Here is a 14,135-nt window from a genome sequence, read left to right as displayed (position 1 = left end):
CTTGCGTTGCCTCCAGAGCCTATGGTTGGTCCCTCAGGTCCTCGTGTCAGCACAAAGGAGAGTTGTGTTGATCCCTCAGGGATCGATCCTAAGACCGGTGACTCAGACAAGTGTGGGTTGTACATCGAAGCAAATCCTCCTCGCCTGGTTGCCCTTGGAAGAGTTTATGAGGGATCAACAGTTCACAACATTCCTTTGTTGCCTGGCCAAGTGAAGGTTGGTGTTGAGGAGGTTAAAGATGCACAGGCTCTCGTTCCTGTACCCACTAATGAGGTTACCTTAGTGGGGTAGGCACTTAACACCTTCCTTGCTTGGCCGACACATCTCGTGAAGCATTTATCAGAACATGTATTTTACTTTGATTATATGCTTCTTTTTTTCAATTAATTTATTCAGCATAATTATTTAACTATGTTTGATCAGCAGGCAACTGTTTCTCCAGCAAAACCTCCACAAAGGCCGGATCCTGAGGTTGATGATCCGCTATATCTGATGACATTGACCATCCCAGAGCTTTTCTTGAAGCCTTTCCAGGTTAACTGGGATGCTATCATGTTCGGGGTGTTTAATCCAGTCTTCCCATTGTACATCAAGCACGAAGATCTCTCCGAAATCGCACACGGTGGTCAATGTCTCAACATATCTATCATACAGTTGTGGATTCTGTAAGTCAATTTAGCTTACTATTAATTATCTAAGTTATTGCTTTAAATTCATACATAATTAACTTTTTCTTAACAACAACAAGCATCTGACTGAAACAAGTATGCGAGTAGGGAATTCCGATGTGTATCGATTCCTTGAGCCACAATCTATTCAGAAATTTGGGCAATCACAGTTTGACTCCGAAAGTTACATCATGAGTTGGATGCAGAGTTCAAAACGAGATGTCTGTCTTGGAGCCTACTTAAATGGGTAAGTCAAACAAAACAACTGAATTTAAATAATGTATACTACTACAATAACCCATATTCGCCTCCACTGCAGCGGACACTGGCAAATGGTGGTCATTCTGCCAGACAACTACCTTAAGGGAATAATTAACAGGTCAATGTTGTTTTCAATACATTTGCATTGGCATTACTCAACAACATCAATTTTTAAATGTTCCTCTTATTCAATAGTGCTTTGAAAGGACTTGATGATACTCCATAGCCTAAATCCAAGGCTGCTCCTAGGTGGATTGTCGTTAAGGTACGTGATTTAAATAAAACATCTACTTATATGTACTGCTTAGGTGTGTGTACACTATTTGTAGTTAACGTTTAATTATTATCCAAATTTCATTATCTATTTAGTGTAATAGACAAAAAGGATGTAGAAGCAAGCTTCATGTTGATGAATCAAGATTGATTCAAGTAGTTTTAATGATGACAAATGTGGCGTCCCTAAATTAATGACTGGTTTAATAGTAATAATTTAAATAACAAAAATCATGGTAAATTTTTGTTTCTTCTTCTTTTTCTTTTTCATTTCTTTCTCTTTTCACCGTAACTAGGTTTAGAAGGAAAATCCTCACTACAGAGTCCTGAATGGCCAGTTCACAACTCTATTCAGAGTCATTTCTTTCTTACCGCTCATAATCTCTAAACTATTTTGCTGTTTCAAAAGGAAGAATGTACCAGCCATTACTTTAGGTCGTCACATGAAAATAAAAGAATAAAATACGGTCGATAAACTCTTTTACAAATAAAGTTGCTAATGCTTTCTTTTCAAATAACAAGTTCGATCATAAATGCATTCATCATTTAAAGCTGTCCAAAATATGGGAGTTTTACAAAATACATAGTGTCATCCAGAGCAAAGGTGTTCATAGTGTTGGCTTCAGCCACATGTATACAATTATCAAATTTCCTATACATCAGGTCTACCCATATAAAAACAAAAGGGTAAACCTAACAGTCAGTCCTAGATACACCCACCCTCAAAAGTATACAATACGAATCCAAAGAGCTGTCCACTAGGATGAAGAGCCTCCGCTGATCGCCATCTCCCCCGGACCACCATCCTCCGTAGAGTCTGCCTCAGATGCCGACATGACTTCCTCGGGAGAATCCACCTCAAGAAGTGGATCCTCATCACCCTCTAGAAAGTCAAGGGCATCCACAGCAGGCTCAGGAGGTAGCTCCTCCAGATCCTCCTCGGGGTCTTCCTCGGATGACGTTACCTCGATCACTTGGACGGGCTCCACTAGACGATATGGTGTAGGCGTGGGTAGTATCCACTCAACCGTGCGCTGAAGCGTCCGTGCAGGTTCATCTGGATGCACCAAAGAAGTAGCCGTGAATCGAATGGTGCCCTGAAATCGGCACTTCGTGTTGCCTTCGAGGGTCTCCCAAGCTCCCTCTAGGCACTCCATCTCTACTCGATCACGGATTAGCTGCGCCGCCATCACGATCTACAAGGAAGAAAAGAAGGGGGTAGACTCTTTCACAAGAATCTAACTATGCCGCCACACAATACGTTTCATAACCACTACATGCAATTAAAAGGAGTATCTTAAGGCTTTTCATCTCTGGTAATCGATTACACAGCCTTGGTAATCGATTACCAGAGGCTAAACTTGAATTACAGAGCCTCAGGACATGAAATATGCAAAAATGCACTGTGTAATCGATTACACATACCTGGTAATCGATTACCAGTGACCCATCCCTCTGTGTAATCGATTACATAGGCTGGTAATCGATTACCAGAGGCTCCCTTAGTTTCCTGACTTCGTTTTCAAGCCTGGTAATCGATTACACCCCTTGGTAATCGATTACCAGAGACCATCTTAGCCTCCTATCTTCATTTTTAAGCCTTGTAATCAATTACTCACCCTTGGTAATCGATTACTAGAGGCCATAATCCACATATCACACAAAATTCACAGCTGGCCAGCCACCACAAGCCTCCTTGCTTTGTGGTCTTTGTTCCTTTTATCTGTTGACTGCCAGGAGCTCGCCTGTTTAGGTACATCACAGGTTCTCACTGACCGACTATGCCCGGGTTGGGTCGGGATTGGTCAAGCTTGGTTTTGGGCAATAGCACCCCACCTGACGTCCCCAAGGTCTCCTGACCCCCGTGACATATCTCCAGGTACCACTCTGTGGTCAACAATAAAAGCAGGAAGTTTCACCCTTCAACACTTCCTCATCTCAAGCTTGTAGGATTATGGGGTACCCATCACATGTGGTACTAGGTGGCGGTCGGGCGATGGTGCACAACAAGTTTTCCACATCCACAATGCGCGCATAAACCCACCATCCCCTGTTGCCCACCTCCATCTGAGCTCACGTACTCCCACGTAGCCCATATCCTCGTTTCTCTCAACACCGGGTCCCCATCAATCCTCCCAAGCTTCCACAACATCCAAGCGAAACAACATTCAAACAGCACAAGCTATCACAGCCAAGCAAAACAGAGCAAAGGCAGAAAACTCTGCCAAAACACCAACCAAATTATAGCTTTTCTCACTTAAAGACCCCAGTAACAATTCCTTCGATCCAATTCGTTAACCGTTGGATTGACTCCAAAATTTTACTGGAAGTCTATAGTACAGAAGCCTACATTGTGACCGTTGGGATCTACTAGCAAACATCCATAACTCATTCTGCACTACTCTTTCCACAGCCAACCACACACAAGCATTTTTCTGCACAAGCCAAAATTCTGCTGCACCTATTTGACAGCAAAATTCTGCATAAGTGCAGATTTCGAAAATCACACTTCCTCTCATCCAATCTTGCCCAAATCAATTCCTACAAGTCCCAAATCATGTATCAATCATGTCTAACCCAAAGTCAAGCTCCAAAACACAGCAACACAGAATCTAGGTGTCCAAAACCCCTCAATTCAATGGGTTTTCTAGGTTTGAAAAGTGAAATTTAGAATGAGGTAAATTTGAAGCAAACTCTCACCTCACACAAGTCCATAATATCAATCTAAACTTGCTCAAACTGAATTTACACCTAAAATTCCACCGAATCAAAATTTGACTCCTCAACACCCAATTTTGCCCTAGAAATGGCTCTTTATTCACTTTGATCATTTGTTTTTCTCTCTAGCACAGTCCAAGCTTTCTCCCAAGTCCTAAATGACATTTCAAGCTAGTATTAACTCACTTTAACCTCCATTTACCACAGAATTCAGACTTAGCCTTCCAACTCTCAAAGCCTCACTCTTTTTTTTTTCACTCATAACATCACATTCTCACTTTCCAACCCTAGGTTAACTCTACATTTTATCTCTAACAGTTTTCCATAGGCAATTTCAGCATATAAACATCACAAACATCATCACAAAAACCGTAAAACAGAATGGGTATGTCTAACTCATCCAAACATGGCCATTTCAACAAGCTTTCAGCAAATGTCTTCACAAATAATCATCACACAGCAGAAAACTAACAAAACTACCCATCATATCTCCCAAAACCCCATACCCACGAAATTTAAGAGAGAAAGAAGTCCACCCAAACCTGAATTTTCGAAGTCCCACTCGTAGCCACGCGCTTCACGACCCCGAAAATGCCCTCCTTTCGCGATTTGGGGCAGAAATGATGGCCAAAGGTTGAAGCTTTGCTTGGAGCTTCAATGGAGAATGAGGGAGAAAGAAAGGCAACGTGAGGAAGAGGGAGAGCTTCTGAATTTTTCTGCTTTGGCTGAGTGAGGAGAGAGAAAAGCTTTTTGGTTTTAAATAAAAGGGTTTTCTCTTTTTCTATTATTTTATTTAAGCAATGCCACATGTCTCCATTTGAGTGGAGCGAGAAGGGCCCACTTTCCCTTTTTGACTGTGACCCATACTCAGCCACAAAAGTGAGGAAAATCTGACCTTTGAAACGCTAAAATCCTGCCTCGGTTTGCATGCCATTTCTCTGGTTCCAATTCCTCGCATTTCTCTGCGTCCGTCGGGGCCAGTTTTCGAAAGCAAGCAATATATATATCAAAACGCTCAGAATAAAACCCCGAGCGTGGTTCAGAGGTTGGTTTCGTTAAATTTTAAGTCGCACGCAAAACGATGATTTTTAAACTAATTAATTAAGAATTAACCCATAACCTCCCAGTTATGGATTTCTCTTCCTTAATTAGTCTAACCCGCGTATCTTGCCCCCACTATTCCTACCCTTACCAAGAACATATATGCATATACACTGAATAATACTTATATATATAATCATTCAAAATACATCGTTTCCAAAAATTCCGGGTAGAAATTTCCAGGATGTTACAACAAAGATGATGACAAAAAGCCCAAAGAATGATTTCAAGATTCAGTCAACAAGTTCAAGATCAAGATAAAATTCAAGTTTCATGAGAAGAAATCAAGAAGATTCAAGAATCAAGAGAAGTTTGATTTCAAAATTCAAGAGAAGATTAATTCAAGATTCAAGAGAAGAAATCAAGAAGACTTCACAAGGGAAGTATGATGCAATCCTACCCCCCCAAGGGTATTGGATAGAAGACTCCAAGAGGCTTGGGCTAGAGTTACTAAAAAAGGCCCTAGGGTTCTCATGAACCTTAGGGTAGATTTTTTAGCCCATGTGTCAAGGTTGGATCCACTCTTCTTTGTAAATATTAGAATAGGTTTTTCCTTCTTTTGGGCCTTGTATTTTGGCCATTCTAGTAGTATAGGGTTTTAGCCTTGTATTTCAGGGCATTTTGAGTAGTCTTTGTAGTAGGGACTTTTTTTTCATGTATTTTTGGAATGGGGTTGAGCTTAGCTATTATAGGGGGTGTGTAGCTAAGCTCTAGTTTCTCATCTCAAGGAGGTGAGCTTAGCTATTAGAGAGGTGAGTGTAGTTAAGTTCTAGCTTCTTTAGGAATCTTCTCAAGGAAGCTTCTCAAGGAGGTGAGCTTAGTTATTAGAGGGGTGTATGTAGCTAAGCTCTGGCTTCTCAAGGAAGTTTTCTCAAAGAAGCTTCTCAAGGAAGTTTTCTCAAGAAAGTTTTTCAAGGAAGCTACCTAGTCTATAAATAGAATCATGTGTAACACTTGTGGTAACTTTGATGAATGAGAGTCTTGTGAGACACAACTCAAAGTTCAACTTCTCTCCCTTTTTTCTTCCTTCAATTTCGTGCTCCCCCCTCTCTCTTTCTCTCCCTCTTTCTTTTCCTCCATTGAAGCATCCTCTCCAAGCTTCTTATCCAAGGCTCATCTTGGTGGTGAAGCTCCTTCTTCCATGGCTTATTCCCTAGTGGATGGCGCCTCCTCTCACCTCTTTTTCTTTGTCTTCCGCTGCATCTCCATGGTGGAAAATCACCATTAAAGGACCTCATTGAAGCTCAAAGATCCAGCCTCCAAAGAAGCCCCACAAGCAAGCTTCCATCAAGTGGTAATCAAAGCACACAAGAGCTTCAAGTAGGTGCTCCTTAAACCTCTATTAATTTTTTGCTTTACCTTCTCTTCCATTGTTGTTTCTTCATTTTTCTCCATGGATCTCCTTACATGTCTTGTGCTAAATTTTGTTAACATGATTCTTTAGAGTTTCCACCGATTAAACTTGCTATAGAAGCTAGATTTGATTTTCTATGGTTCAAATTTCTTGTTCCTGTTCTTGAACCATGAATTGTGTTGAGTTTAGGTTCCTTTGAGTTTTGTCTTGTTATTTTTTGTGGCTGAAACCTAAACCATAAAATTCTTACAAAAATATTAAAGTAGAAAAAAACCTCAAAAATCTGGAGTGACTTGTTCACCTATTGTAGTTTTGTCATAGAAGTCATGAAATTTGTCACATAAGATTTCTTATGTTGTGCTGAATTTTATTTTCTTGTTTTTTTGTCTAACTCATTTCTTCATGAGTGTATGAAATTATTTTAGCCTATTATTTGATTTGAGTCAAACCTTTCACGTTAATTAGTCCTTAACATGTTCATGCAAAATTCTTAGAGAATCTTTGATTGTGAACCTTTTCTTGAACTTTTAGGTTTCCTTATGATTGTGTCTATTGTGAATTTGAGTTTTGGTGATTGAATTGCTGGCTGAAATGTTGATCCTAAGTGAATATTGAACTCCTAAAACTGTGGTAAACAATACTAGTGAGTTCAACACACATAGGAAGGTTGAAAGTAAGCCCAAGGCAATCAATATACCATGCTTAAAAAAAAAATCGTTGGTGTTGGCAGCTTGGACATACAAACTTGTTAAAATTACTGAGAGTTGGTTACTTCGAATTTTGAGCTGAAATTTTTACTGAATTTTCTAGAAATCTGGAAAAAAGTTATACAAAAAGAACCAAGTGATTTGGATAAAAGGAAAAAATACTAAAAATCACACAAGTTGGCAGAAAAATTAGTATCCAGGAAAAAAAAAGTGAAAGGGAAGTGTGCTTGTTGTTTTGGCTCAAAATTTATTCTACAATTGGTGCCTATGTTATACCAATCTTAGTTATGAAATTTCAATTGAAAATTACTATGAAAACAAGTGCCAAACTGTCATACCCTAATTTCGTCCAAGGACCATTATTTGGTGGCATCCTGACCGCCTCGAGGTACTTAACACCCATCATTAGATAATCCGTAAAGTTCTGCGACATTTTGGAAGTCGAAAAGAAGCATTTTTGCATAATCCGTAAAGTTTCACAACATTCCGAAAAGCAAATGGGTGTCGTTACGTAATCCGTAAAGTTCCGTAACGTTTTGGAAAGAAAACAGCCAAAAACACAAAAACGGGGGGTGAACTTATCAAGATAGGGGTGTAAATAACAATTCGAGTCTAGGCCCTTCTGGAACATGCTGGAAGTTGGGTTGCTTAAGGGGGAAGCAGTTGGGCGGCAAGCTCCTCCACGTTTTTGAAAAATGGTTTTCGTGGCTTCCGTAATGCTTCCGTAAAATTTTTAAAAACGTTGGGTAAGCAAATTTCACTTAACATTGGTGAAAGGGAAGAGAAAAAAAGATGAAAATCAAATCCGAAACACTTCCGTAAGGCTTCCGTAACTTTTCCGTAAAATACGAAAAGGGAGGTGAACTTAGTAATTCAGGTGCGCTTAGAAATCATCTTCATTAAGTCTCTGGGCGGCAAGCACCTCTCTTTTTCCCTATAAATAGGGGAAGGGGGCTGTTTCAAAAATATTCCAGACCCCTTGGCTATGCATTTCGCCTGTTTTGGGTGAAAAAATGTGTTTTCGTGAAGAAAATCCAAGCCGAGGTGCTTCCGTAACGCTTCCGAGACGTTTCCGTAAGCGATTCTATGGAAATTATTCATCGTTCTTCACTGTTCTTTCTTCGTTCTTCGTCGTTCTTCAGTCTTCAAACTGTAAGTTCCCAAAATCGAATCTTTCAATTCATTCTATGCACCCTTAGTGGTCCCTACTTGTTTTGTGTACTTTCACTTTAATTTTGCTTACTTTCAGTTTTCTTTTCTTCCGCTTTAACGAGCTTTTAACCGTTTATTAAAGCCGTTTTCCCACCTGATAAATGATAAAATGAATTTCAACCGATCATTTGTGTTGTAATCTCGTTGAATCATTGTTAAAACAAATTCTAACCGATCGTTCACGCTGTAACCACGATTAAACCAAAAAAAGGCAAAATAATAATAAAATAATCAAAATATTTTGAATAAAATAATCAAAAAAATCAATCGGACGTTTTTCTTTGGAAGTTTCCTTGAATGAATTGACTAATAACCAAAGTGAAACTAAGGCTAAAATCAACTCACAAATCAAGGTTCGTCCGCAAAAGTCACTCAAAATCGTCTTAAGGTCCAACGCCTTAAATGGTCCTCTTTGCTTTTATCGGTTAACATGGACCGTTCAAAAGCATAAAATCAACATGTAACTTTACCACTTTTGCAAGAACTACATAGGTCTGATTTCCTCATCGCAATTGAGGATACGTAGGAGCAATAGCCTCACTTTTGTCGACCACCCCAAGAGATCGTTAATGGTCCAATGCCTTAACGTTTCTCTCCTTTCAAAAACCAAGAGATCGTTAATGGTCCAACGCCTTAACGCTTCTTTCCTTTCAAAAACCAAGAGATCGTTAATGGTCCAATGCCTTAACGTTTCTCTCCTTTCTAAACATCAAAAGATCGTTTAATGGTCCAACGCCTTAAACGACTTTTGTTCGGTTAAAATTGGTCTTCCGGAAAAAGATCAAAACAACTTAACCAACGTTTAGTTCTAAAAGAACTACGTAGGTCTGATTTCCTCATCGCAATTGAGTTTACGTAGGAGCGAGGGAAACACCCTTGTCGACCACAAAAAGATAAAAAATACAAAAAACATAAAAAAGGGAAAATAAAACATTTTAAAACATTTTGCTAGTAATCCCTACTGCCGCAATATGTTTTTTTGAAGGGGATGATACCTCTAGAAACCATCAAGAGAGATATGACCACCTTTGGAATTATCACTAAAAGCCTTTTATTTCCTCCCGTTTAGGTCCCTAAAATAAGGGCACGAAGCGAACACGCTGCGTGCCTTTTAAACACTACCATGCATATAACCTGAATGTCATGTACGTCTTTGCTGTATGATTATCTGAGGATATTGCCATGCTATGTGCATCCCCCTGTTGAGCTTTTGCACATCTACATCATGTCATCATGCATGCGTTGTATGTTGGTCTCGTCTTTTGCACACATGGGGCACTGCGCCCACGAATGCACAAGTAAGAAGAGAGGATTTTCCGGGCTCTCGTGTCCGTAAATGCATTCATATCATGCATCGCATAAGCATCTCTCCGTGGCATCATAATGGACGTATCGTTCCTGCATTTGTCACTTATCATTTCATGCATTGCATTTTGCATAAGTCATTTCATCACCATGCATCTGCATCTAACATGTTTTTTGCATACCATTTGTTTTCATGTTTACTCATGCATGATCCTTGCATTTTTTAATAGTAGACACATTACCAGTGTTTTACTATTAAAAAATGGTGGGGTACACACCTTCAAGCTTTGCGGATTTGGTCTTCACCGGCAAAAGGATCGAAGCGGGTCTGAAAAGAGGCAAATTTGATCATCCTACTTTGATGAGTGAGAAAGCTGGGGCAAATGAAGAGGATGAGAATGAGGGAGAAACCCATGCTGTGACTGCCATTCCTATACGACCAAGTTTCCCACCAACCCAACAATGTCATTACTCAGCCAATAACAACCCTTCTCCTTAACCACCACCAGTTATCCACAAAGGCCATCCCTAAATCAACCACAAAACCCACCTACCACACAACCAATGCTAAACACCACCTTTAGCACGAACCAAAACACCAACCAAAAAGGAATTTTGCAGCAAAAAGCCTGTAGGATTCACCCCAAATTCTGGTGTCATATGCTAACTTGCTCCCATATCTACTCGATAATTCAATGGTTGCTATAACCCCAGCCAAGGTTCCTCAACCTCCATTTTTTCGAGGATACGACTCGAACGCAACATGTTCATATCATGGAGGAGTTCCTGGCCATTCCATTGAGCACTTTATGGCTTTGAAGCGTAAGGTGCAAAGTCTAATTAATACAGGCTGGTTGAAACATGAAGAGAATCGCTTGTGAATCCTAACATTGACAAGCGACACCACACACGGGGCAATTTTGAAAGTTGTTGTTAGATGTCTCTAATGACTCATCAGGATTTTCAAGTTTATGCCACTATTATAAACCACAGTTACAATGCTAAATAAAATAAATTTGACATCTTTGTCCCTCATCCTCTCGTAATTACATCTTTGCTTCCACTGGAATGTGGGTGCAAGCCATTGGTTTGTTTGCTCAAGCGACATGTGCTCCTGAGTTTGGACTTCCAAGACCATTCATTCAAAAATTACTCATCATACACATTTGGTGAGGATGCCGTAAACAACGAGTAAAGCAGAAAAGTTCAAAAAGAAAAGAAAAAAAAAGCATTTGATTGACTGTGTTTTCTAGTAAAAATATAGACGTTCATGTGACCTCATTTGATCTTTCTGGAAAGTTTTTCTTTTTTAGAGAGAAATGAGTTATTAAGAATAGGAGTCATTTGACTTAATCTGTCAACTAAAAAATCCTTCAACTATTTCTCGTCCTTGAAAAATTCTTTTTGCGAGAATCAACCGCTTCTTTCATTCTTCCTTGCTACAAGGTTGTAAAAACAAAACAATGATGGATAACTCAGAGCCCTACACTGGGGCAATGAAAAGCACCGTGCATGAGCCTCAAGCGAACCTAGGGGAAGATCAAAAGTTCTCACACGTCGATGTTTTTAAATGAAAAGAGGGGGACAAACCCTGGGTTTTCAATGGATTGATTAAACGTCAAACGGCTCCATTGTCGTCACTCCAAAATGGTCAAGTGTTTAAATCAAACAGAACATACACTCTGAGGGACTTCCTGAAGAGATTTGCAAAAGATAGGATGAGGTTGCATGAATTATCACCTCTTTCAAAAGGACAGTCAATCTGTGTTTTCGAAAAAAATCAAATCAAAATCAAAATCACAAAATTGGGAAAAATGTCATGAACATTGTATAACTTTCCATTACATTGCATTGTTGCATACGAAGTCCACATTTACCATATTTCAAGACAAAGGTTGCATGCATCTGGATCCCTAAAAATCATGTTAACTACATAGATTACCTACATCTATCTGTCCAATCTTTTTGAATTTGGGATGATCGGCCCTCTCAATGAGTCAATCTCTTTCTTTCTCATAAGGGTGGACCCTTGGGTACTAGTACCCTCGCCTTCAGAGGGGTACACGCCCTCGCCTTCAGAGGACTACACGTCCTCGCCTTCAGAGGGTTACACACCCTCGCCTTCAAAGGACTACACGTCCTCACCTTTAGAGGACTACACGTCCACACCTTCAAAGGACTACACGTCCACACCTTCAGAGGACTACACGTCCTCACCTTCAGAGGGCTACACGCCCTCACCTTCAAAGTGCTACATGCCCTAACCTTTAGAGGACTACACGTCCTCACCTTCAAAGGGCTGCACGTCCTCGCCTTCAGAGGGCTACACGCCCTCCCTTTCAAAGGACTACACGTTCTCACCTTCAGAGGGCTACACGCCTTCACCTTTAGAGGACTACACATCCTCACCTTCAGAGGGCTACATGCCCTCACCTTCAGAGGACTACACATCCTCGCCTTCAGCGGGCTGCACGCTCTCGCCTTCAGAAGACTACACATCCTCGCCTTCATAGGGCTACACGACCTCACCTTCAAAGTGTTGCACGCCCTCACCTTTAGAGGACTACACGTCCTCACCTTCATAGGGGTACACACCCTTACCTTCAGAGGACTACACGTCCTCGCCTTCAGAGGGCTACACGCCTTCGCCTTCAAAGGGCTACACGCCCTTGCCTTCAGAGGGCTACACGTCCTTCTCTTGAGAGGATTACACGTCCTCACCTTCAGAGGACTACACGTCCTCCCCTTCAAAGGGCTACACGCCTTCGCCTTCAGAAGACTACATGTCCTCCTTTCCAGAGGGCTACACGCCCTCACCTTTAGAGGACTACATTTCCTCGCCTTCAGAGTTTTACACACCCTCGCCTTTCGAGGACTACATGTCCACGTTTTCAGAGGGCTGCACGCCCTCACCTTCATAAGGCTGCACCACCTCGCCTTCATAGGACTCCAGATCTGTGCCTTTAGAGAACTCAAGGTACTCCGCCCTTAATGCTTAATCGAGGCCTACGCTCCCGGGTGAGGGGCTAGTAGTTTTCTTTTATCAGTTCCTGAGCCACCCCCTGATATTGGAGGGTGACCAACTGTGCGAGCACAACCAGAGAGGGAGGCTATCGCGCAACTACTATGCATACCGGGGAAAGATTTCAACCGTGCCGCTGCAAAGAGACGAGTGCGGATCATGCGCACCAACATGACCACTCTTACACAGATATGGATGACGTTGCTACTTAGCAACATTCTGCCCAACGACCACAATGCCGATCTCCCCCTGCGGAAGTATCAGTTGGTCTGTGTCGTCATGACATAGGTAAGTATGCACGTGGCTCAATTGATTTTTGATGCCATCCACTATTTGCAGGGATCGCGCCCACAAGACACATAGTGGACCCGGAGAAGCCCAACAGGGCCTTGGGGTTTCCACCTCTGGTTATGGGCCTCTGTCAGTCCTACCGGGTGCACGTCCCCCCCAGCAAGGTCACGCCATCGTGACATAGGTAAGTATGCACATCGCTCAACTGATTTCTGATGTCATCTATTGTTTGCAGGGATCGCGCCCGCAAGACACTCAGTGGACCCAGAGAAGTCCAACAGGGTCATGGGGTTTCCAGCTCTGATTATGGGCCTCTGTCAGTTCTACAGAGTGCCTGTCGCCCCCAGCAAGGTCATCAGGCCCCCTACTAACCTAGCTTTCAACAAGAAGTATTGTGCCCCATGCAGGCGCAGGGCGAGACACCACAACAGCTTGGGGATGGCCGGTAGCGGGCAACAGACGCACCGCCGCCATCTCCAAAGCCCTTCAGCTCATCTACAAAAGTTGGAGCGTTGCCTACGACCCGTGGTCGACCAGCAGGCGATCAAGTCCAAAGCCAAAGGTAAGCAAAGTACTAGGTCCGTGACCGACAAGTCATCACGCGTCCAGCTCGCGACGCTAAAGAAGCGCTACTAGGAGGCAACCTAGTACCTTTTAAATCTCTGCTTGTTATTTGATCACCTTTGTTTCTCAAGTCATAGTAGGACACACCTAGTTGCTCATGATCCTAGGAATTTAAATAAAACAAGCACAAGCTTGGAAGGTAGTCATACCTCACAATATATGTATGTGTGTTTAGGTAGCGAAAATACCTTAGATATGCATGTATGTAATTTAGGTAGCAAAAAATACCTCACAAAATATATATGTGTGTGTTTAGGTAGTGAAAATACCTTAGATATGCATGTATATAGCAAAAATACCTCACAAAACATATATATGTATGTTTAGGTAGCAAGATACCTTGGATACGCATGTATATAGCAAAAATTCCTCACAAAAATATACACATGTTTAGGTAGCAAAATACCTCATGAAAAAAAAACAAAAACAAACAAGAACAAAAAATATATCTTTCGGCTGAAAAACCAACACGCTTTTGAAAAGAAATAACTTCCAGCTTTTCTTTGAAAAAGATTCACTGATCATAACACCAATTTTTGAAAAAAAATGTGTATACACCTGAAGGGTGAATGCTATGAAAATTTTCCCGAACACCCAAA

This window comes from Glycine max, chromosome 15 (assembly GCF_000004515.6).
Source record: "Glycine max cultivar Williams 82 chromosome 15, Glycine_max_v4.0, whole genome shotgun sequence".
NCBI classification, from domain to species: domain Eukaryota; kingdom Viridiplantae; phylum Streptophyta; class Magnoliopsida; order Fabales; family Fabaceae; genus Glycine; species Glycine max.
The sequence above is the reverse complement of the archived record's forward strand: the minus strand, read 5'-3'. Positions refer to the sequence as shown.